At 36.0% G+C, this 25370-nt stretch overlaps 1 protein-coding gene across 3 annotated transcripts in view; it reads right to left on the reverse strand.

Annotated features, from left to right (window-relative positions):
* The window catches only part of NDST4 (N-deacetylase and N-sulfotransferase 4), a 291849-nt gene that overhangs the window by 188917 nt on the left and 77562 nt on the right, over positions 1 to 25370 (reverse strand). The gene's annotated exons all lie outside the window — the stretch shown is intronic.

Here is a 25370-nt window from a genome sequence, read left to right on the forward strand (position 1 = left end):
AATATATATATACACACCTAATATGTACCCACAGAAATTAAAACTTAAAAACTTACAACACCCTATTAATCTTTCTCCCAATCTTCCCCATAAGGATCTACAGTCTTTGACCAGAGAAAATACGTACTGAAGAAAAGAAAATAATCAGATGTTTTAGGGACTATAAAGACTGGCTTTGAACTGACAATAATTCCAGGAGACACCAAATGCTTCTGTGGTCCACCAGTCAGAGTAGGGGCTTATGGAGGTCAGGTGATCAATGGAGTTTTAGCTCAAGTCCATTTCACAGTAGGCCTAGTAGGTCCCTGAACTCATCCTGTGTTTATTTCTGCAGTTTCGAATGCATAACTTGAATGGATATACTCGGCAGCTAACAGAATCCTTACACTGGCTTCATAACCTGGAAAGTGAGGGCTACTTTGATAGAAAAGGCCAGTGGAAGCCACTGGAACTGCCTCTACCTAGGAAAGTAGCATACCAAAAGCAATTCTGCATTCCTGGAAGGATTGCAGAGACTAGTGTCACTATCAAGAACATGAAAGATGCAGAGGTGATAATTCTCACCATATCCCTATTTAAATAGACTATTTGGCCTGTGCAAAAGACAGAAGGATCTTGGAGAATGGCAGTGGATTACCCTAAGTCTAAACAGGTGGTGACTCAAATTGCAGCTGCTGTATCAGATGTAGTTTTATTGCTTGAGAAACAACACAACCTCTGGTACTTGTTATGCAGCTATTAATCTGGCAAATGCCTTTTACTTCATCCTTATCAATAAGGCCTACCAAAAACAGTTTGTGTTTGGCTGGTAAGGCCAGCAATGCTTTTGCACTGTCCTGAGTCTCATGGCTATATCAACTCTCTAGCCCTATGTCCTAAATTAGTTTGCAGGAACCTTGATCACACTTCCCTTCTATAACTTATCACACTAGTCTGTTACATTAATGGAATCATATTGATTAGACCTAATGAGCTTATGGGTAAGACATTTGAATATAAGAGGGTAGGGAGTAAATCCAACAAAAGTTCAGAGGTCTTCTACCTCAATAAAATGTTTAGGGACTAATGGTATTGTACACGTTGAGATATATTTTCTAAGGTGAAGGATAAGTTATTGCATCAATGTATTCCTCATTGATGTGTGTTACTCCATCACATTTACTTAATGACTTGAAAATCTACTGGTTTTTAGATGTTTTTAGTAGGGTCCAGAACAGAAGAAGGCTCTGCAATAAGTCCAGGCTACTATGCAAGCTGCTGCGTCACTTGGGTTATATGATCTATCAAATCAATTGTGCTTGGAGTATCAATGGCAGATAGGGGCGCTGCTTGGAGTTTTTGGCAGGCCCCTTTAAGCGATCACAGCACAATCCCTTAGAATTTTGGAGCAATGCCTTGCCATCCTCCTTAGGTAACTACTCTCCTTTTGGAAAACATCTTTTGGCCTACTGGACCTTATTAGGTCTGAACACTTAACCATTTGCCACAAAATTACCACGCAACCTGAGCATTGACTAGTTGGTCATAGAGCTCCTAAAAGTAAAAGAGATGGCTACTAAATTCTTACTTGGTGTGTATGAACAGATAAGTTCTAGGTTAAGTGAGCGAAGTCTAACCTGGATTATAAAAATAGAGAGTCAAATCCCCAAAATACATTTGAACTGGGTATCATCTGACCTATCAAGTCATAAAGGTAGGCAATCCCAGTAGCACTCCACTGGGGTCAAGCTGACATGACAAGATATTTGAAGAAGTGGCCCAAATGCCCATGGTCGTCACACCAATTTCACAGCTTTTGTGTGTAATTGGTGCGAGGACCATGGACATTTCTCTCCCAACCTGTGCCTATAGCTTCATGGGAAAATATCTATGATCATCAAACAGAGAGAAAGAAGACTCATGCCAGGTTTACAGATGGTTCTGCATGAAATGCAGGCAAGACTTGATAAAATTCAGGTGCAGCACTATAGGCTTTTCTTGGGATATCCTTAAAAGATAGTGGTGAAGAGAAATCTTTCCAATTGGCAGGACTTCAAACATTGCATCTGGTTTTTCACTTTGTTCTGAAGGAGAAATGGCAAATTGTGCAGTAATAGACTAATTCATGGTCTGTGACCAATGGTATTTATTTGGATGGTCAGGCACTTGGAGGAAAAACAATTGAAAAATTGGTAGCAAAGAAATTTTGGGAAGTATGTGGATAATTCTCTCTTAAAGGGTAAAATGTATGAACATATTTGTATTCCATATGAATGTTCACTAAAGGGTAACCTCAGCAGAGAAGATTTTAATAATCAAGTAGATAATACTAATTGTTCTATGAATACTAGCTCTTTCTCAGTCTACTGTTGTCACTGTCTAATGGGCTCATGAACAAAGTGGCCATGGTGGCAGGAATAAATGTTATCCATGGGCTCAGCAATATAGAGTCCTACTTACGAAGGCTTACCTGGTTATGGCCACCACTGATGCACAATCTGCCAGAAGCAGAGATCAACATTGAATTCCTGATACGGCATCATTCCCTAAGGTAATCAGTCTGCTGCTTACTGGTATGTTGATTATACTGGACCATTTACAGCATGGAAGGAGCAGTATTTTGTTCTTACTGAAATAGACATTCTGGATATGGATTTGCCTTCCCTCTGTGCAATGCTTCTGCCAAAACTACCATCCATGAGCTTTTAGAATGCCTTATTTATAGTCATGTTAATCCATCAATTATTGCTTCCGATTAAGGCAGTCACTTCATAGTAAATAAAGTGCAGTGATGGGATTTTTATAGAATTCATTGGTCTTACCATGTTCTGCATTAACCCGAAGCAGCTGGTTTGATAGATTAGTGGAAAGGCATTTTAAAAACTCAGCTACAACACCAAGCAGGTGGCAATTCTTTGCAGCTAGGGCAAGGTTCTTCAGAAGGCTGTGTATAATCTGAATAATTGTCCAGTATACAGTACTGTTTATTCCACAGACAGAATTCATGGCTCCAGAAATCCAGAAGAGGAAATAGGAATGACATCACTCAGTGTTACTCTTAATGTCTCATTAGCAAAATGTTTGCTCTCTGTTCCGATAATCTTACATGTTGCTGATATAAAGGTTTTATCTCCAAATGGAGGAATATTTCCACCAGGAGACCCAACAATGATTCCACTGAATTAGCAGTGAAGACTACCACTTGACCACTTTGGCTTTTGCATGCCTCTGATTTAACAGGGAAAGAAGGGAGTTATTGTGTTGGCTGTGGTGATTGATGTGACTTAATAGGGGGATATTGGATAATACTCCACAATGGAGGAAAGGGAGAATATGTATGCAATACAGGAGATACTTTAGGACATCTCTTAGTATTAGCATGCCCTGTGATTATCAATGGAAAATTACAACAACCCAATCCAGGCAAGACTGCTAATGACTCAGACCCTTCCAGAATGAAGGTATGGGTCATCCCACCAGGGAAAGAAGTATGACCCCCCTGAGGTGCTTTCTGAAGGCAAAAAATATATAGAATGGGCAGTAGAAGAAGGTAGTGATAAATACCAGCTATGACCATGTGACTAGTTGTAGAAAAAGAACCGTAATAATCATGAATAATCATGAATATTTCCTCCTTGTTTTGTTATGTGTGTGTGTGTGTGTGCGTGTGTGTGTGTGTGTATTCAAATTAGGAAAAGATTTTCTATAATGAAATCTAGAAATTTGTAGTGTCGTTAAGACAAATTGTATTGTTCAATTAGTTACTTGATTTTTAATTACAAAATGGTTTCAATTACAACTAAGTCGTTCAAACAGAATGCACATTTAAAAGTTGTCAAATATTTGTTAATTATTATTAGGAAAGAACACACTGTTTAATAAAGCAAACCGACTTTTTGGAACTTCAGCATATTATTACAAAACCTCACAGATGGATTGCTAGGGATTCTCTTTTAATTATACTTTGGGGTTCTACAGAATTCAAATACATTTCATAGAAATTTTTGTTCAATATATGCATTTTCTGTTTCTGTTTTATCCGTCAATCACATTACCCAAATAAAAAAGCCACATCACAGATATTATTTATTCATAAAGCATTGCTACATATAATACTATTTTATCCAGATCACTGCTTTATGCCATTCCTTGTTTCTCTAAACATCCTCAGATTCAAATATCATCTTCTGCCACCTGGCAGGAGATTCTTAGACACCTTGAAAGTGATTTTGGGAAACACCAGATATGAATTTGCTTTTCCTTTGCCATAGAATTCACTATCATTAAAACATTCCTTTATTTTATAAAGGAATGTGTATTAAAACATTCAGATGATAAGAGATCAATCCAATGTTACAATGTGCTAGGTATATTATAAAATGTCTCTGCTATTTAGGAATAAAAAGGCAATTGTTAATAAAAATATCATCTAGAAGAGTGAATTTTACTTTTGGAGAAGAGGTAATCCATAATCAGATCATATGCTGCCCAGTGCCCAACCACATAGCCAGTTCTTGATTGTTCACATGCAGAGGATACTAGAGAAAGTATAACTTGTTAGAAGAATTAGAGATTCTTTTGTATAAAAAATTTGAGAAAACAAATTTATTACACATTTACCATATTAATAAGGGTAAGGAGTTATGATTTATTAATATGGCATACACATGTTAATATGGATATATGTGATTGAACCACAACAAATATCTCTCAAAATCTAGTTACTTTTTGTAAGTCAAAATGCTGTTGGAGCATGCATGTATCACTAAATGCTACTGTAGCCAAAATATTTTAAATTTATAATTATAAATGAAATGAAGCTAGTAGTAATTTATACTCAAAAGTACAAATGAAAACCATTGAGAGCAGAAAACAAATTCACTCCAAATGTACTAATTTCCAAGTGTCCTTAACCCAAATTACAAACTAGTCATTGACTGGTATAACATATGGCAGACAGATTTCTTAGTAGAATAGAGTTAAAATTCTCAGTACAAAATGGAAATATCTTAATTTTAGTTTTGTTTGCAAAATCTCTTTTTTCACACAAACAATATGGGGCTGATTTAAGAATTCTTAATAATATGTATTTTAATATTGATAATGTGTTTTCTTTGCAAACAATCTTAGCTGTATTATATTGACTTTAAATCATTTGTTCACCAATAGAGTAAAAATTATGGAAATCAATTAACTTATACAGAGTGCTTCTATAACTATTATTTTCAAACAAGTGATTTTTATCAGGGATTGCAGGATAGACTGTAGATCCTCCATTATCAAGGACCTTGGGCAGAGTTTCACATGACTACCAGGAACCATAATTAAGCAGCATATGTGACACATGCACATTATTTTGTGTTTTTCTAAGATTTCAAAATTAAGAATATTTATAAAATAATCATGGGGCTAAGCACTTACAAAATTATTATTAGAATTATTATACATGCTTAGTAAAAATACATCAATATCAATACAATAAAAAATGCAAGTTACCAGGACATGAAAGTTTCAATCTCCCAAAACTTATCTTTCATTTCAGAAAATTGCATCAAAGCTACATTTATTTGAAAATATAATTTTATTGGTGATAATGCAAATGCTAATTTTTGTGGTTAATAATTATCTCAGAGACAAAATTACTTCCATTACTTCTTTATAGCTAACTCATTATCAAATCATCTATTTTCTTTTTTTTAATCTAAATATTCATTTAACCAGCCTACCTCTTATTCTCACTCACCATTCCTTCTGGATACTACATTACCTGGTTTTCATTGAACTAATATAATATTTGGCTTTTACTTAACTATGTTTTAACATATATTGTAAACATGTTATGGCAAGTATATAAATCTGAACATATTGCCTACTTCATTCAATGGGCTTCTTTAGTGTCCCCTCAAAACAAAATATACTATTATAAAAAAAAGTTTAAACTCCATAAAGATATAAATTCCTCTAAACAAGGAGTATGTATTTAAGTGAAGTTAAAGCAGCTGACCTGATATATTTTGTTTCTTCATCCAGGACATACCCCAAAGAAAGAAAAGATGCCAGGTGACCCAGCCTAATCTTTTCATCATCTGGATGTTTGGGTAAATCAACTGATTAGATTTGCCATAAGGAAGAGACCTGATCTCTAAAATGCCCTGAGAATAATGCCCTGGCAGCAGATTCTTATTATAAATAGAACTCAGCATGCATGAGGTCTAGTCTCCTGGAGAATGTCATGAAACTTATGAAGTCCTTGGGGCATAAAATGTAAAAGTTTTATAATTTAAATTCATCCTACTGTGTTAGTGCCCTGGTTTCAATGTCCCCTCAAAAACTCATGTTGCAATTTAATTACCATTGTGATGGAATAAAGGAGTGGGACCCCTAAGAGGTGATCAGGGCATAAGGGCTCTGCCCTCATCAAAGGAGTAATGCTAGTATTGGGGGAATGAATTGCAGATAAAAGGATAAAGTTGGGCTCCCTTCCCAGTCTGTCTCATAAACTCAATTGTGCTTTTGCCTTCTGCTATGGGATGATGCAGCACAAAGGCCCTCACCTCCAGAATCATGAGCCAAATAAATTTCTGTATATTACAAATTACCCAGTCTGTGTTATTGTGTTGTAGCAACACAAGTCAGACTAAGAAAATCTTTTGAGAACTGTCTATTCGTGTCCTTAGTTCACTTTTTATGGGATTTTTTTGTTTTGTTCTTTTCTTGCTAATTTGTTTGGGTAAATCAGTTGATTTACCCAGAGTAGGACTATTGCTGTAACAGCCTGAAAATGTGGATGCACTGTTGGAATTGGGAAATGGATAGAGGCTAGAAGAATTTGAAGAAGCAAGTTAGAAAAAAGCCTAGATTATCATTAATGCAGCATTAAGGGCAATTCTGGTGATGGCTCAGAGGAAGATCCTAGAACTAGGAAGAGCCTAAAACTTCTTAGGTATTACCTAAGTGATCATAATCAGAATGTAGTCAGAAAGAAAGACTGTAAAGTCCAATCAATCAAAGTCTAAGATGGAACCAAAGAACAAAGTATTAGGAACTGGAGTAAAAGACATCCTTGTTATACAGTTGTGAATAATTTGGGTTAATTGTATCCAAGCCCAAAGGCTTTATAAAAGGTGGAATTTAAAAGTGATGAACTATGATATCTGGTGGAAGAAATTTCTAAGCAAAATATTGAAGAAGCTGCATGGCTACTTTAAATCATACACAGAAAAAACCCTTTTAGACATTGGTTTAGGCAAGGATTTCATGACCAAGAACCCAAACGCAAATGCAGTAAAAACAAAGATAAATAGCGGGGCTTAACTAAACTAAAGAACTTTGCATGGCAGGAGGAACAGTCAGCAGAGTAAACTGACAATCTACAGAGTGGGAGAAAATCTTCACAATCTATACATCTGAAAAAGGACTAATATCCAGAGTTTACAATGAACCTAAACAAATTAGCAAGAAAAAAAAACAAAAAATCCCATAAAAAGTGAACTAAGGGCATGACTAGACAGTTCTCAAAAGAAGATATACAAATGGCCAATATTAGATGAAAAAATGCTCATTATCACTAATGATCAGGGAAATGCAAAACAAAACCACAGTATGATACCACCTTACTACTGCAAGAATGGCCATAATCAAAAAGTCAAAAAACGGTAGATATTTGCACGGACGTGGTGAACAGGGAACACTTCTACACTGCTGGTGAGAATGTAAACTAGTACAACCACTATGGAAAACAATGTGGAGATTCCTTAAAGAACTGACAGTAAAACTACCATGATCCAGCAATCCCACTATTGGATATTTACCCAGAGGAAAAGAAGTCATTATACAAAAAAAGATATTGCACACACGTTTATAGCAGCACAATTCGCAGTTGCAAATGTTGAACCAATCCAAATGCCCATCAATCAATGAGTGAATAAAGAAATTGTGGTATATATTCCATATATATTTTATATATATATATATATATATATATATATATGATAGAATACTTCTCAATACTTCTCAGCCATAAAAATGAATGAATTAGTGGCATTCGCAGCAATGTGGATGAGACTGGAGACTTATTCTAAGTGAAGTAACTCAGGAATGGTAAACCAAATGAAATGGTTTGGCTGTGTCCCCACCCAAACGTCATCTTGAATTGTATCTCCCACAATTCCCACATGTCGTGGGAGGAACCCAGTGGGAGGTGGTTGAATTATGAGGGCGGGCCTTTCCTGTGCTGTTCTCATGATCATGAATGAGTGTCATGAGGTCTGATGGTTTTAAAAATGGGAATTTCCCTGCACAAGCTCTCTTTGCCTGATGCCATCCATGGAAGACATGACTTGCTCCTTCTTGCCTTCTGCCATGATTTTGAGGCCTCCTCAGCCACGTGGAACTGAAAGTCCATTAAACTTATTTTTCTCCCCAGCCTTGGGTATGTCTTTATCAGTAGCGTGAAAACAGACTAATATGCCAAACATTATATGTTCTCATTCATAAGTGGGAGCTAAGCTATAAGGATGCAAAGGCATAAAAATGACACAATCAACTTTGGTACCTCAGGAGAAAAGGGTGGGAAGGGGGTGAAGGCTAAAAGACTACAAAATGGGTGCAGTGCATACTGCTTGGGTGATAGGTGCACTAAAATGTCACAAAAAGAACTTATTCATGTTGGCCAGGTGCAGTGGCTCACATCTGTAATCCCAGCACTTTGGGAGGCTGAGGTGGGTGGATCACCTGAGGTCCGGAGTTTGAGACCAGCCTGACCAACATGCAGAAACCCCGTCTCTACTAAAAATACAAAATGAGCCAGGTGTTGTGGCACATGCCTGTAATCCCAGTTACTTGGGAAGCTGAGGCAGGAGAATCGCTTGAACCCGGGAGGCAGAAGTTGCAGTGAGCCAAGATCGCGCCATTGCACTCCAGCCTGGGCAACAAGTGCAAAACTCCATCTCAAAAAAAAAAAAAAAAAAAAAAAAAAGAACTTATTAATGCAACCAAAACCACCTGTTCCCCAATAACCTATGGAAATAAAAAAAAAAATTAAATCACTTACAGTAAGATGCAAGAGGAAAACAAGTAATTGAAGATGGAATTTATAATTAAAAGACAAGCAGAATGTAAAAAATTATAAAATTTGCAGCTTGACCATGTAAAGAGTAAAAAAGTGTGTTAAGAAGAGCAAACAAGGGTATAGCCATCCATCATTTGCTAAAGAGATTAGTATGGACAAAAGGTATCATGAACACAATGGCAGAATAGCACCAAAGGCATTACAGAGAACTTTAATGCTGCTACTTTTATGACAGGCCCATGCTATAGGAGGGCAGAATGGTTTTGGAGATGGGTCCAGGGCACCTTCTACAAGCTCATTGACCAGATCTGCCATAGACATCTGTACTCTGCCATTCTAGTGCAATGCTTCTTGACCAGCCTAGTCATGGCTCAAGTGGCCTCAGGTGTGGCTTGGCCTGCCACTCTGGAAGGTACAAGTTGGCAGTGTTCATATGGTGCTAATTCTGCAAGCTCACATCATTCAATAGCTGTAAAGGCATGATGATCTCCACGTCCATCACTACTTAGGAGCCCAGGCAGACCTCCTCACAGGGGAACAGCCACTTCACACAGCCCCCACTAGGAAAATGCCCAGCAAAAACACAGGAGTGAAGCCACTCTAGAGAATCCTCACTTGAGCAATGCCTAGTGAAGCCATGAAGGTGAGGTCACCTTGAAAACCCCAGAACTGTAGAGTTACTATCATGCAGCTTCATTTTGGGAAAGCTGCAGACAGGAAACTCTGCCACCTGAAAGCTGCTGAGTGGACTGAGGCCTGCAAAGCCAAAGGAGTGGGGCTGCCTGAGGCCTTGGGGGATGTGGGACATGGAGTCAAAGGTGATTATTCTTCAGATTTATAACTGAATGTTTTTTCCCCTTTTGGGTTTTGACTTACTTGGCAGTACTCATCTTTTCTTACCTATTTCTTTTATTTTCAAATGGGAATGCCTCTCCTATGCTTGTCCCACCATTGTATTTTGGAAGTAAATAATTTATTTTGATTTTACAGACTTAAAGCTGGAGGAAATTTGCCTCAGAATGAATCATGCCTTGAGTCTCACCCATTTCTGATTCAGATGAGACTCTGTGCTTCTAAATTTTAAATTGGTGCTGGAAGGAATTAAGACCTTTGGGGCTATTGGAATCAAATGAATGTATTTTGAATGTGAGAATGATGAGTTTTGAGAGGGCAGGGGTAGAATGCTACTGTTGGGATGTCCCTTTCAAAACTTGTGTTGAAATATAATTGCCATTGTGATGAAATTAAGAGGTAGAACTATTAAGAAATTATTAGACCATGAGGGTTTTTCTCCCACAAACAGATTAATGCTGGTATCATGGGTGTGAGTTAGAAATCTTGGGAGTGATAAAAGGATAAAAGTCGGCCCCATTTTTTCTCTGTCTTGGGAATTCACTTGCTCTTCTGCCTTCTGCCATGGGTATCACGGCACCTAGGCCCTTAGCAGATGCTGATGCTATGTCCCTAGACTTCCTACATCCACAAGCCAAATAAATTTCTGTTCATTATAAATTGCAGAGTCTTATTTCTCTGTAATAGCAACACAAAACAAAGACTGTTAGGGACCCCACAAATCTCCCTTAGGAACCTCACTGTATTGGGTCAGTGTGACACATCCAACATGGAAGGAAGGGAGCTGGGGAACAGCCTCAACAGCCTAGAACATTCTCTGCTGCATCTGAGCCTGACTGCTTGCATCCATGAAATTAGTTAGTAAAGAGTGATACCGAGTAGAATATCAGTGAGTGAGATTTATGTGACTCGGATTTCACAATCTGATCCTGTTGGATAGCTTAGTATCTTACCTGGAGAATGTCTGACTTCAATTAGGTAAGGATATATTTCTTTTTAATAATTCGCTTATGAACATGAGGAAACAAAATATACACTGAAATAAAAACTTAAAATTGAGGAAGATAATTGAGAGTTCCTGATAGAATTTACCCTTAAAGGAAAATTTAAATTTATTAGTAGGTTTCTAACTCTGTCATTTGTTCTTCATAATGGCCATAATCAGAGGAGACCTGTTCCATGTGAATTCCATTAGCATGCTACAATGTGAAGAGCATATCTTACATTTCTAGAGTTCATAAATTCTGTAGTGTATATTTATTCACATTAAATGGAATAGAAGTTAATATACAGAGACATAATTTAAAGTGATGCCTGAATTTAAAGTTTCTTTAATTTCAAATGTAGTAATCCTGGGTTGAAATACAAAGATATAATTTTCCAAGGTACATATTTATGCAGTATGATTTTATTGATAATAATTATGTAAATTCTGCAAAAATCTTTATAGATGGAATCATTTTCTTAAGTAATATATGTGATGGTTTTGCCTTTCAATTATGGTGTCACTTGGGTTCATCAACTAATACTTGTATAGCCATTGAACTAGTATTATAGTTTTAAAATTAATATCTATGATTTTTAATTCATGATATTGAACATTATTTAGAGCCCGCCCTTTTCCTCCACATATTCTTTGCTCTAGTTCTAGAATAATTAAATTATATTTCCTTTCAACTCCTTGTGTTGCCAGTTTTCCATTTGATTGCATGTAGTTTAACCTTAAGTTAATTTTCTATAGTAGAATAAGTGTGTTGTATAATTGGCTTTATTGAAGCAACTGATTTGGGTCAGTAAAAAGCTCTCAAAAAATGTGTTATAAGAAGAAATGATAATTATTTATTTCTATAGAAAACATGTCATGGATAAAGTTAACATTATAGTTAAGTATATTTGAACTATGATTTCTGCATGTTTTTTCTCCAAAACACCAAGATACATACCTACATTCACATGCACTCAAACATTTTCTCATAGTCTTATTTTTTTAAACTACACACACACACATATATATACACATGCATTGTGATTTCTGTGAAACTCAGATTATACACATGTATTTATGTATGTGTATAATTTAATTTTCAAAGAAATCACAATTTAAAGAAAAAAACAATAATACTGACTCTCATCATTTCTGTAATTTACTCTCCAGTCCCCTTGTGCCAGCAGCATTAAATTCCAGATATAGGAGACTTGTTGTTTTTTGCTCAACATTTCCTCATCTTTTTTCTTTTCTTTTTTTTTTTTTTTTTTTTTTTGTGGGCAGGGGGGGAATTAACTGAGAATTTGCCTCAGAGAGATAGGCACGCACAGCGTTGTGGAGGTTATTGTACAGCAAAGGTGCTTTCAGATAAAAGAGCTACTGAAGAGTTTCATGTAGGACTTTAGGTGGGATTTATCTGATTTGTATTTTAATAGATTTTTCTGGTAGTTTTATGGGAGATGAACCTTGAGAAAATCAAAGTAGAATCATGTAAAAGGCTACAACCTGCATTTGAAGAAAGAAGAATGATGGCTTCTGTTCTCTCTGCTGACTTCCATAATTCCAGAATCTAGTTGCTGTTTAACTCTCAGCCTGGGATGACAGAAAAAAGTAGTAACCTGGCAGGTGTTGAAGTTGACACCTTATCTGTTGGAGTGTTCATGGTTCTTTGAAGGTTATCAGCATTATGGATCCCATGATATTCTCAGGCTGCTTTTCTGCATGCTTTGTAGGCACGTTATTGTGTGTCGCTGCTTGACCACTCCTCTTTAGTGAACTTCACAGGTGGGCAACACCACCCATATGGTGGAGCCTTTACATGCTCCCACACATTCCCCTTCAACAGGACTTCATACCATCTGGGATGAAAGATGGAATTCAGCTCTCAGCCTCTCCATTAAAACAGTTTGTCAGCCCATGTATTGATTTCTAGATTTCTGGGTGAGAGCATTGGATCTCAACACTTATGGAGTGTATATAATACAGACTAAGCTCTCCGGGCTATCTCCTTGAAGTGCAATCACTGTATATTTTTAGGTGATAAAGAGGACAACTTACATCTTTCCTTCTCCTTGGAAGGAGACTAGGGATTCACAGGATTTATTTTCGAATAAATTTTCTCAAACTGCTCTCTTGATCTTTTTTATACACTCATAAAAAGTGAGAAGTTTTAAATAACACAGATACAAATTTTGATTATTTCCTTTGACGACCCTTTATATCCTGATTGATTTTGTAATTTCATATCTATTGTAGTTTGGTATCTTGTTGGAAACTTAAACTTTGGCATCATGTTAAAGCACCATTCTTGAGCATTGAACTTTTTTGATAAGCACTGTTATAAGAACTTCACGGCCATGCACTTTGTCTCACGCCTGTAATCCCTGCACTTTGGGAGGCCAACACGGGCAGATCACCTGAGGCCAGGAGTTCGAAACCAGCCTGACCACCAACTTGGAGAAACTCCATCTCCACTAAAAATACAAAATTAGCTGGGTGTGGTGGTGCATGCCTGTAATCCTAGCTACTCGAGAGGCTGAGGCAGGAGAATCTGTTGAACCCAGGAGGCAGAGTTTGCAATGAGCCGAGACTGCACCATTGCACTCCAGCTTGGGTGATAAGAGTAAAACTCCGTTAAAAACAAAAACAAAAACAAAACAAAACAAAAAAAACACGAATGATCCTGAGTGGAAGAAATTAGTAGCTCAATTATTCCTATGAATGTATTTGTAGTAGAGAAGAATAGAATGGCATACATTCTAGGAGATAACAATCAGTGATAACTCTTGATTAGATGTTGGAACTGATGGAGATGATCAGACATAATTCTTACCATGAATGTCTGGTTGTATCAATTTGCTATCAAATAATAATAATAATGATAAACAGGATAAACACTCTTAACAAGGGACAGAGTTCATGGGAACACTTTGGACAGAAACTTCCAGGAGATGGTGTCTGTATTAAAATATGAATGTCAGGAAAGAAATATGGGTACATATATCGATTTAGGATACTTTAACATACATGTGATTGTTGAAACTCTGTCTATTGATTAGTTTTCCTAATATGAAAATGTAGAATAAGAAATAACAATGGGCTGAGTTGGCCCTAGAGGTAGCTACGAAATTCCCAGAGGAGAATACCAAATTAGAAGAGAATACCAAAAAAATACATATTAATCAAAGAAAGAGAGGAGCTACAGTAAGACAAGAAGACTGCTGTACATTTGAATTTGTGAAAATAGCAAGTCACAGGAGAGTGTCACTAGATTTATGGCAATGGCAATATAATAAAAATTGAAAAGACTAATTATGAATAGGAATTAGTAGGTAGCTGGAGCACTTAGCAAGAACAGTGTTATTACAAAAATATGGTAGAAGCCAGATTACATTGGGTGAGAATTGAACATTGCATTAGTTAAGATCCTCACAGGAAGCATGCCACATTAAAATTAGATAACTAGAGGCAAATTTAATAACGGGATGATTTACAAAAATGATGGCAAGGAGTAGAAAAACCACAAAGGATAATACAGTAGCTCAGAGCCTAAAGGCAGGACTCTATTACCACTCTAAAACTAAGGTGACAAGAAGGGAGTGTTTACCAGAACTGGAAGAAAAATAATTCTATGTAGAAAGGGTCACTTGGAAAAAGTGAGAGCTTCAGTCAAGAAACTTAGTCAGGGTGCTGCCATCCCAGAGAGAATTAGATGTCATTATCAAGCTTTCAAATCAAGGGTAGACTACTGTTTAAAGAAATATCAATAAGGAGGAGAAGAAAAGATCGGCTGCAACCAGAAAGGGATGTGAGGTCAAAGAAGGGTTTTTAAGTTGGATAAGCAGTGAGCATGTTAATAGGGTGTGGAGAATGCCTTAGAGAAGGAGAAGTTGAAAAATAGAGCAGCCAGAGCTGTTCACTAATATCATAGGAGAGAGAGATGGGATTGTGGCACAGGTTAAGGCATTGGTCTTAAACAGGAAAAGGAACTCTTCTTCTTCTCTTACTTTAGGGAATAGATTTATGATTTGTTGACTCAGTAAGTCTAGATTGGAACTGAAAACAAAAAACAAACTTCTTGTCCTCTCAAGTAGCTCTGATGAGACTGGGAGAGGTTCTACTTAGAAGTTGATTTCTAATTTGACATCTAGGGTAAAGTGGGGATTGGGAGGGAAAGGAAGGAGTAAACCCAACTTTTAATTTAAGCAACTTCAGCAAAGTCTCAGGATACAAAATTAATGTGCAAAAATCACAAGCATTCTTATACACCAGTAACAGACAAACAGAGAGCCAAATCAGGAATGAACTTCCATTCACAATTGCTTCCAAGAGAATCAAATCCAACTTACAAGGGATGTAAAGGACCTCTTCAAGGAGAACTACAAACCACTGCTCAGTGAAATAAAAGAGGACACAAACAAATGGAAGAACATACCATGCTCATGGATAGGAAGAATCAATATCGTGAAAATGGCCATACTGCCCAAGGTAATTTATAGATTCAATGCCATCCCCATCAAGCTACCAATGAGTTTCTTCACAGAATTGGAAAAAACTGCTTTAAAGTTCATATGGAACCAAAAAAGACCCCACATTGCCAAGACAATCCTAAGTCAAAAGAACAAAGCTGGAGGCATCACGCTACCTGACTTCAAACTATACTACAAGGCTACAGTAACCAAAACAGCATGGTACTGGTACCAAAACAGAGATATAGACCAATGGAACAGAACAGAGTCCTCAGAAATAATACCACACATCTACAGCCATCTGATCTTTGACAAACCTGAGAGAAACAAGAAATGGGGAAAGGATTCCCTATTTAATAAATGGTGCTGGGAAAATTGGCTAGCCATAAGTAGAAAGCTGAAACTGGATCCTTTCCTTACTCCTTATACGAAAATTAATTCAAGATGGATTAGAGACTTAAATGTTAGACCTAATACCATAAAAATCCTAGAGGAAAACCTAGGTAGTACCATTCAGGACATAGGCATGGGCAAAGACTTCATGTCTAAAACACCAAAAGCAACGGCAGCAAAAGCCAAAATTGACAAATGGGATCTCATTAAACTAAAGAGCTTCTGCACAGCAAAAGAAACTACCATCAGAGTGAACAGGCAACCTACAGAATGGGAGAAAATTTTTGCAATCTACTCATCTGACAAAGGGCTAATATCCAGAATCTACAAAGAAGTCAAACAAATTTACAAGAAAAAAACAAACAACCCCATCAAAAAGTGGTTAAAGGATATGAACAGACATTTCTCAAAAGAAGACATTCATACAGCCAACAGACACATGAAAAAATGCTCATCATCTGGCCATCAGAGAAATGCAAATCAAAACCACAATGAGATACCATCTCACACCAGTTAGAATGGCGATCATTAAAAAGTCAGGAAACAACAGGTGCTGGAGAGGATGTGGAGAAATAGGAACACTTTTACACTGTTGGTGGGATTGTAAACTAGTTCAACCATTATGGAAAACAGTATGGCGATTCCTCAAGGATCTAGAACTAGATGTACCATATGACCCAGCCATCCCATTACTGGGTATATACCCAAAGGATTATAAATTATGCTGCTATAAAGACACATGCACATGTATGTTTATTGCAGCACTATTCACAATAGCAAAGACTTGGAATCAACCCAAATGTCCATCAGTGACAGATTGGATTAAGAAAATGTGGCACATATACACCATGGAATACTATGCAGCCATCAAAAAGGATGAGTTTGTGTCCTTTGTAGGGACATGGATGCAGCTGGAAACCATCATTCTTAGCAAACTATCACAAGAACAGAAAACCAAACACCGCATGTTCTCACTCATAGGTGGGAACTGAACAATGAGATCACTTGGACTCAGGAAGGGGAACATCACACACCGGGGCCTATCATGGGGAGGGGGGAGGGGGGAGGGATTGCATTGGGAGTTATACCTGATGTAAATGATGAGTTGATGGGTGCAGCACACCAACATGGCACAAGTATACATATGTAACAAACCTGCATGTTATGCACATGTACCCTACAACTTAAAGTATAATAATAATAAATAAATTTAAAAAAAAATAAAATTTATGATGTGGGGGATGTTAGAAGACAATGGAATAGGCTGAGGTTCATACAGCCAGTTGGCCAGATGCTCAAATGAGGAGCTAGAAACACCATAAATGCCCATGGTGGCAAAGGAGTGATGTTTGGAGGCACCATAAAGCAGGAGGATGCCAAACTTCCCTACTGGCCCAGGCATATTTAGCTACAGAGATAACTATAGAGAAAAAAGTGTTCCTAAGAGATCTAGTTTTCAGTTAAGACAAGATAGGCTAAAAGCATTTTGCAGAAAGGTTGACAATGTATGCAAGTTGGTTTATAATCTAACGAGCATTACAGAGAATTCAGGGAAAAAGTTTGTAGCTGAGGATGGGGCATAATTATGTGATAAACCAGGAGCGAAAGAGCATAAAGTATGCTTGGTTTAATTTTTTTCTTTCAACACAAAGAAGTCCATCTATTTTACTTTATTGTGTAATTTTGTTATTACTGTTTTATGCTATACAGTGAAGAGGAACAATGGAAAAGGAACATTCCTGTGTGAGAATTCATGAGCTAGAGTGTTGAAAACAAGAACATTGAATGCTTATAAATGGATAGAGAACAGAAACAATAGGTTTGTGACAATATATTAGCAGTCACCAGCAAGCCAGAAGATATCAGAGATGCTTTTCTAACACAAATTACAATATAAAAATATACAAAATGTGGTGTGAGTAGAAGTGGTATCTATTTGAATGTATATTATAATTTTTATTCTGTTAATACTGAGCATCTAAAAAATTCATAACAGTATTTGCAGACTTTTGTCTTACTCAGAAGAAAGAAATAATAGAGAAACTGCCAGTTCTAACTTAATTCTGAACCACACAGAAATGCTTCTCTGTAATGTCATCTTGACAGGAACCATAAGTCACAGCAACTGGGTCATCCTGAATTATCTAACAGAGAAAGAAGGGAAGTCTCACAGGCAAGTCAGACTTTTGGGAAGAAATATAATAAAACAGAAACTTTTTTTATTATCCCAGGGTGAAAGATTCGAACTGAAATGTCAACTCAAAAGGGATGAAGAATGTTAAAAATATAATACTGTATTTTTTAGTAGAGACGGGGTTTCACCGTGTTAGCCAGGATGGTCTCGATCTCCTGACCTCCTGATCCGCCCGTCTCGGCCTCCCAAAGTGCTGAGATCCGGCCACAGCACTCCAGCCTGGGCGACAGAGCGAGACTCTGTCTCAAAAAAAAAAAAAAAAAAAAAAAAAAAAAATATAATACTGATCATATAGGTGTGTAATCACAATAAAAATTTTAAAGAGAGACAGGATAAACTAATTCAGTTTGGTAGAGAGTTTGCCAAAGACCTTAAAATTTTAAACATGTGTTTGAGATAAAATGAAGAACATGTTAATGGGGTTGAAGACAAAACTGCATCATGTTCTATTGAGAATAATATTACAATGAGATAAGTATTGGGCCTCAACTTTAATCTAGAAATGGTAGGTAATTCAGAAAAGGGTCATGAGAACACCTCAAAATCTTAATATCACACCCTGTAAACAACTGTAGACAATGTAACTAGTCGAATTCGTTATTTCTCTTACAAGGTCATCACCCCGTCTGTATTATCTCCTGCTTCTCTAATCCTCTTTGATAGCTCATAACTTACTTGTTCATTGTCATTGTTAGAACAGTTTAATTTTCAGAGATTAAAAGAAATATATTCCCTTTAAAAACTGATTTGATCACCTATCTGATTTAATACACATCTTTATCTCCCCAGCCCAAATTTAACTTGGTAATGGGAGAAAGGGGAGTGGTCTGTTCATTTGTTATTCTTCCACCTGTCGTTGTTGTTGTCATTGCTGTTTTTATTGCCTCCTGCCCCAAACATGTTGCTCTGACTCCTCCATTGTTCAGAGGATAGATGAGTGGGAAAGGAATAACGTCTGGCTTGACTAAAGGAGATCAATTGCTGAGATCAATTCACTGCTTGGGTGGAATTTTTGCAAGATGAATCTAGCTTGTGCGTTCCACTCTGAAAGTGCAGACTCTTCCCAGTAATACCCTCTCTTTACTCTGGTGTGGAGTACTGTCTGGCCAACCTCATCCCCTGGGATTATTCCAGGTAAGAGTAAGGCACCAGCCTTCTTCTTTCTGAACTCCAGGGAACTCTGTTCAAGTTCTCCTAGGAAGTGTTTCTCTACACACACTCAGGTTCCATGCTAGCTCTGGGACTCACTAAACTCCCTCATGTAGTTGAAAGCATGCAAGTTGAAAGTAGAAATCACCTCTCTCTCCAAACAGAAGAGAGTGAAAAGAAGGTGTCCCAGTAATTATATCCAAAACTAAATCTTTACTCTGGAGCTTCCTTAGATTTTTTTCTTCCCTTTTACAAACTAGAAGTAAGAAAGGGGCTAAGAGTCTATCTGCCATCCAACACCTATTCTTTATGGGATGTGTCAGCATTTAATGCCATGGTCTTCAACAAAAAAGGAAAAGTCCCATGGAACATTCTGTTATATTTGTTATTCTGAATAAAACTTAGTGTTTATGGTGGCTAGTGGTAACGGAAGACTGGGGCATCAGAAACTTTTTTTTCTGAATGACAGAAAGCAGAATCAAGACCCCCTTCTGCCCCCTGCTAAGTGGCAGTAAAAGCGGGAGTTCTGCCTGTTATAAAATTATGAGCTTCTCTTCTCTGGAAACTTTAAAATTGATTTTGGAACTAATTAATGACTTTACAGAAACAAATCACGTTTAAGTACACATGATGTTCTGTAGAACCACAGGGTGCTGATGTTAAACTATATATTCTGCTTCCTAGTCTTCAGGAAAAATTGTAATTCTCTAAATAAAAATTAAAATGACCCCAAGAAACAATCCAAAAAATAGTAATAGTCAGCAACAACATTGACTACATTTGTACTTTTATTATCTCTCTTTAAATTAAGTTTTTCAGTGGAATCATGATTAATTTTCATGTAAGAAATAATCTCCATTCTTGTTTATTTGAATACTTTCTCTGATAGCTTAATTGCATAAAATTATATTAAGAGGTTACTTTATGTAACCAGACTTATTTGAGAAGCTTCAGGGTAAAAGCTAAATCCCCATTCATTCAGAAACCAATAAAGAAGAGATAATAATGCCTGTCCCACATTTGAAAGAACTGAGCATTTTCTCTTCTTTGCACTGCCTGCCTCAAAAATTAGAGTAAAATTGTATTAGATTATATAATTAAATGATAGAGCAATACATTGTTTCCACTGTAGTTTTCATGAAATTACCTCAGTTGTATTACATATTATCTATCACAGTCCCATTTATTACTGTCTTCTGACCAAAGCTTATGTCCTTGCAAGAGCTTTTGGTAGGTAATGGTTGTTGTTAATGTTATAGAAGTGTGAGGTTTGGTCCCAACTAATGAAATTCATTAGTTGGAAGATCACTAGTGATGTCTTTCGAGTTTCCCAAAAGATACTGTTTTCTTCACCAACTTTCATGATTTGTTCCTGTTTAAATACTGCTAATTTTATAAACAAACATGTTCATTCCTTTGAATTTGTATGTTTTTGATTACTAATAAGGTATTAGTAGTATATCTTTCACCAAGGTCTATTTACCACTAATATTTTATTTTTTATTTTTATCTGATTACTTTGTCAATTTATCTACAGAACTCTAAAGGGGCTTTAATTTTGATAATCTATCAATTAAGTTTATTTTGAATGCAAAAATTATATCTGTTTTTGTTTGTTTGTTTTGAAACAGGATCTCACTCTTTTGCCCAGGCTGGAGTACAGAAGCGTGATCATGGCTCACTGCAGCCCTGACCTCCTAGGCTGAAGCATTCAGCCTCCCAAGTAGCTGGGACTAAAGGCTAATTTCTGTAGAAACAAGATTTTGCCATGTTTTCCAAGCTGGTCTCAAACCCCTGGGCTCAAGTGATCTGCCCACCTCCACCTCTCAAAGTGTTGGGATTACAGGCGTGAGCCACCCTGCATAGTCCTGCTATTAATTTTTAAGTAATTAATTGCATCTTCAATTTTTACGAAACTTACTTATTCATAATATTGATTAAAATGTTTTCTTTTACATTTTTATCTTAATATTTAACTTTTTGATCTATCTATAATTTATTTGGTAAATTGTGTGGAGTAACAGCTCTCATTTGATTTTTCCCCAAAACCAATTTTATTTATTTAATAATATAGAATGTACTCATCAATTAGGATTATGACATTTATTATTCATTAAATGAGTAGGCATTTGTGACACAGGTATTGAAAGACTGCACAAGATAAACCATTAGTGGCAGGTTGGTTGTTCAGTCTTTTTGAATAGTATTTGAATGATGTTTATCAGGCATTTAAAAATTTTATTTCTTCTGTAATAAAAAACATACTTCTTAAAAGCTACTTTAGAATTAACATAAATTACAAAAAGATTATTCTCAATGTGCTAGTTGCAGAATTACTTAAAAGTTTCGACAGTTTTTTTTTTTTTTTTTTTTTTTTTTTGGAGGCGGAGTTTCGCTCTGTCTCCCAGGCTGGAGTGCAGTGGCCGGATCTCAGCTCACTGCAAGCTCCGCCTCCCGGGTTTACGCCATTCTCCTGCCTCAGCCTCCCGAGTAGCTGGGACTAGAGGCGCCCGCCACCTCGCCCGGCTATTTTTTTTGTGTGTTTTTTAGTAGAGACGGGGTTTCACTATGTTAGCCAGGATGGTCTCGATCTCCTGACCTCGTGATCCGCCCGTCTCGGCCTCCCAAAGTGCTGGGATTACAGGCTTGAGCCACCGCGCCCGGCCGTTTCGACAGTTTTAAACAACTTAAAGACTCAATATGAAAAGAAATTAATTGTATTTTGACACTAGCAACGTTTATCATATTTTGATCCTAAAATCAATGTTTAATATTATGTTCTGTGTTGACATCTGGTGAAACAGGAAAGGCCTCAAATGCCCTAACTACACGTTCCTCTCCTCACTGTTCTTCAGGGGATAAGGTCCCTAGTCAAAAATCCTCCTTCTTATGGGGACCACACTCGGATCCTGCTTATTCTTGAGTAGCAGGTTCTCACTTCCTGCTGGCTCACAGAAATATTCAAACACGCTAATTACATTCTCTGAAGGGACCAAGGGAAATACAGATGCCGCCTGAGACATCCACTGGTTGTTTACTCTGTCCCAAGTGCAGCCCCCATCTGCCCTGCAAGCTGATGCAGTGTCCTCCTTTCTCCTTCCACAGGTTGTATTATTTAACCAGTATATTGCCATTGATCTCATCTGTCAGCGTCAGGAATTGTGCGTTTGACTATCCTCACAAATTTAGGGCAAGAATCCTTCCCTCACCAATGAGGGGAAGAAGAGGTGATTACAACAATAATAAAATGTTATAATAATTAATAAATATTTACAACAATTTGAGTCATATTTGAAGTGCTCATTATAACATTAAGTTTAAATATGTAGGAATCAAAATTCTATTGCCTTGAAAATATATATTTACCTTGATCTGGGAGAAAGTTTACTAAAAACGTTCATTTTGCTGATGTGGAAGCCATGAAAATGTGCTGTTCTAATCTTTTATAGGGAGTGACATTGGTTGATGACCCCAAGCATGGCCTCTGCCTTGATCCACCACTGCCTTTGCACCAAATGCTCCCCCAGCCTGCTCCAACGTGATTACTGATCATGGCAGTAATAATAATTTAAGATTATTTCTTTAAGATACATGACTATTTCAATAGGTGTCTTTATTTCAAGGATTTATCATCAACCTAGTCTAAACTTTCTTAGATTGTATTGCAATCTGAAACTCTTCCTATCTATCCTTCTTTCTTCTTCCTCTCTTTTATAGAAGTCAGAAGAGCCTTACAACCTGAAAGCTCATTCCACCTTCTCCATCTTCTCCCCCAATCAATAAATTTCTTGCATGTCTAATACCAACTTTACATCTGTTCCTTAATGTACCCAAACTAACACAATTTTTTCCAAAATCTTTATATTCAATTGCAGAACATAGTAAAATTATAACTCATTATTTTGTCATTTCATTTGCTTGAAACTTTCATTTGTTTAACATAAATTTAATGTCATCCTATTAAGTGATAGATCTATACCATTAAAGGACTTGTACATTTCTGGAAGAAACAAGATTGGTTATAACTTAAACAATAAGAATATGTAAATAATAGTAATAAAACAATAATGCAAGAAATTTCATCAAATTGAATTTCATTATGTGATTCAAAACAACAGAAAACAAGTGCTATAAATTGTGGAAAGATATATGTTATAGTTGAAGTAGTAGGTAAAGTCTATATGATCATAGGATTGGAGTTCATTCTTCAAAGTTAAATAATGTAGAGAAACACTATGAATGGCAGAGGTTTTACAGACGAGGGGAAGTAGAAATAATAAAAAAGGCAGCAGAAGAAATGTATTTTAAGAGTAATGAATAACAAAGTGTGGAAACATAATTTGTAATCTCCCTTAATGTTAAATATTAAAATACATGCTGTGTTATTTAAAACATAGTGGCATGTTTTTAGTTTTAAGAGAACATAATGCAATATGTATTCGGTTGACTTTTATTCTATATGTGTACCTATATGACTACAAATTGAGGAGTAAGAACATCTCACTTAAGGTTATATGCATTATGAATGTTTAAACATAATGAATATATCCGTCACATATGAGATAGAAGTGCCATGTTGATTTCTACTTCTTCCTTTCTCAGCTGCATACCAAGAATGTTAGTAAAACATATAATTCATTAAATCAAAGTCAATTATAGAATTGTACTTATGAGGAAAAATGTCATTACCAGTAAAAATACAAAAAGATAATGATGGCATAACTTGAATTTATCTTTTATCACTTCATGCAGGACAAAATAATAATTGGGACTCTAAGCTTGAGTAATTATCTTTGCAAACAAAAATTCAAATGAAAAATTGGACTGCTTTCTTTGATGTTTATTAAAGCATAGTTGTTTTAATAGGTAATGTAATAACACAAAAATTATTTTTAATATGTTTTTTATTGCAAAAGCCTAACTTCTCAAAAGAGAAAGATATTTTTATCTGGTTGGAAAGTGTTTTCTAATTTGACTATTATATAAAGTTTCTTAATACAGTATTGTCTGTAACAGGTATTTACATCAGTTCAAAAGAGAATCTCATTTTACTGTTTACCTTATTATTATTATAATATAAATAATTACTGGTTGTCATGGTTTACAGCTATTAATATGGGGATTTAATTTTTAATATAAATTTAATATAAACTATATATTTATATAATTTTAAGGATAGAAATTATATGTGTGCATGTATGTATGTGTCATATTCAAAATATTATAAACAAAGAAAACTAATAGTATCTATAAAGTGATTTAAAATAAATAATTTCATCTAGTCACTTCAGCAGACCAATAAAAGTAAAAATCTTCATATATTCTTTACTCCTAGGTGATAATTCTGACACAAGAGTTTAATAAAATTGCCAAGGTCATATAATGGTCAGATGTCAAACCCAAATTCCACTCTGAGTTTTTTGTTGCAAGTTGAGCATCTTTTCTAAAGGTAGAGAATTACCATAAAGGCATGCTTTAATGGTACATGAGTAATTTACTTTCAAAGTTCTTGACATCAAAGGATGGCCTTAAACATAAAGATATTAAAATAAGATCATTATTCAATAGTACAAAAAATTTTCAAGCATTACATTGATATTAAATAGGGAACACAATTATATAATATCCTTCAAACGCGTTTATTTTCATACTGATAATATATTTTTCTGCAAATAAAATAGGTAAAATAAAAAGCACAAGTTAGTTAAAATATTTGGATAAGACATTTAAAAGAAAAATAGCTTTTTATATATTATTTTGCTTGATAAATTATGTGTTTTAAGAGATAAAAAGATGGGAGAAGGAAACAAAAATAATGTATGTGTGTGCTACAAGAGATTTCATGAAAAGAGGAGCAGGATTTTATAATTAAGATCATGAGGTTGTGATTCCAAGATCATTTCTCCTTTGTAAGGATAGTGGTTGTTAATGATTCTTCCAGAAAGAAAAAAAGATGGAGAAGAGTGAGTAATCTGCAGTCTGGTGAACATTGGTAGAGACCAGTGACCCAAGGAAACAGAGTAAAAGCAAGACAAGTCAAGGTAAATGAGCAAAATGTACCACTTGGGAAGAGAAAGAGACTATAGATGGAGTTTTAGTTGAACAGAAGATTGCTACTCTGAGTTGGCATATGTGAATTTAATTTTGAATTGTACGGATGACTGCTAACTTGTAGATCAAGAGTTGAGTATATAAACTCAAAGTGAGCTAAGAAAGATATAATTTTATCTTTTGACATTTCTGTCTATATATCACACAAATCCTCAGAAGCCAAATTTT

The sequence above is a fragment of the Macaca fascicularis genome, chromosome 5, assembly GCF_037993035.2.
Source record: "Macaca fascicularis isolate 582-1 chromosome 5, T2T-MFA8v1.1".
Taxonomy (NCBI): Eukaryota; Metazoa; Chordata; class Mammalia; order Primates; family Cercopithecidae; genus Macaca; species Macaca fascicularis.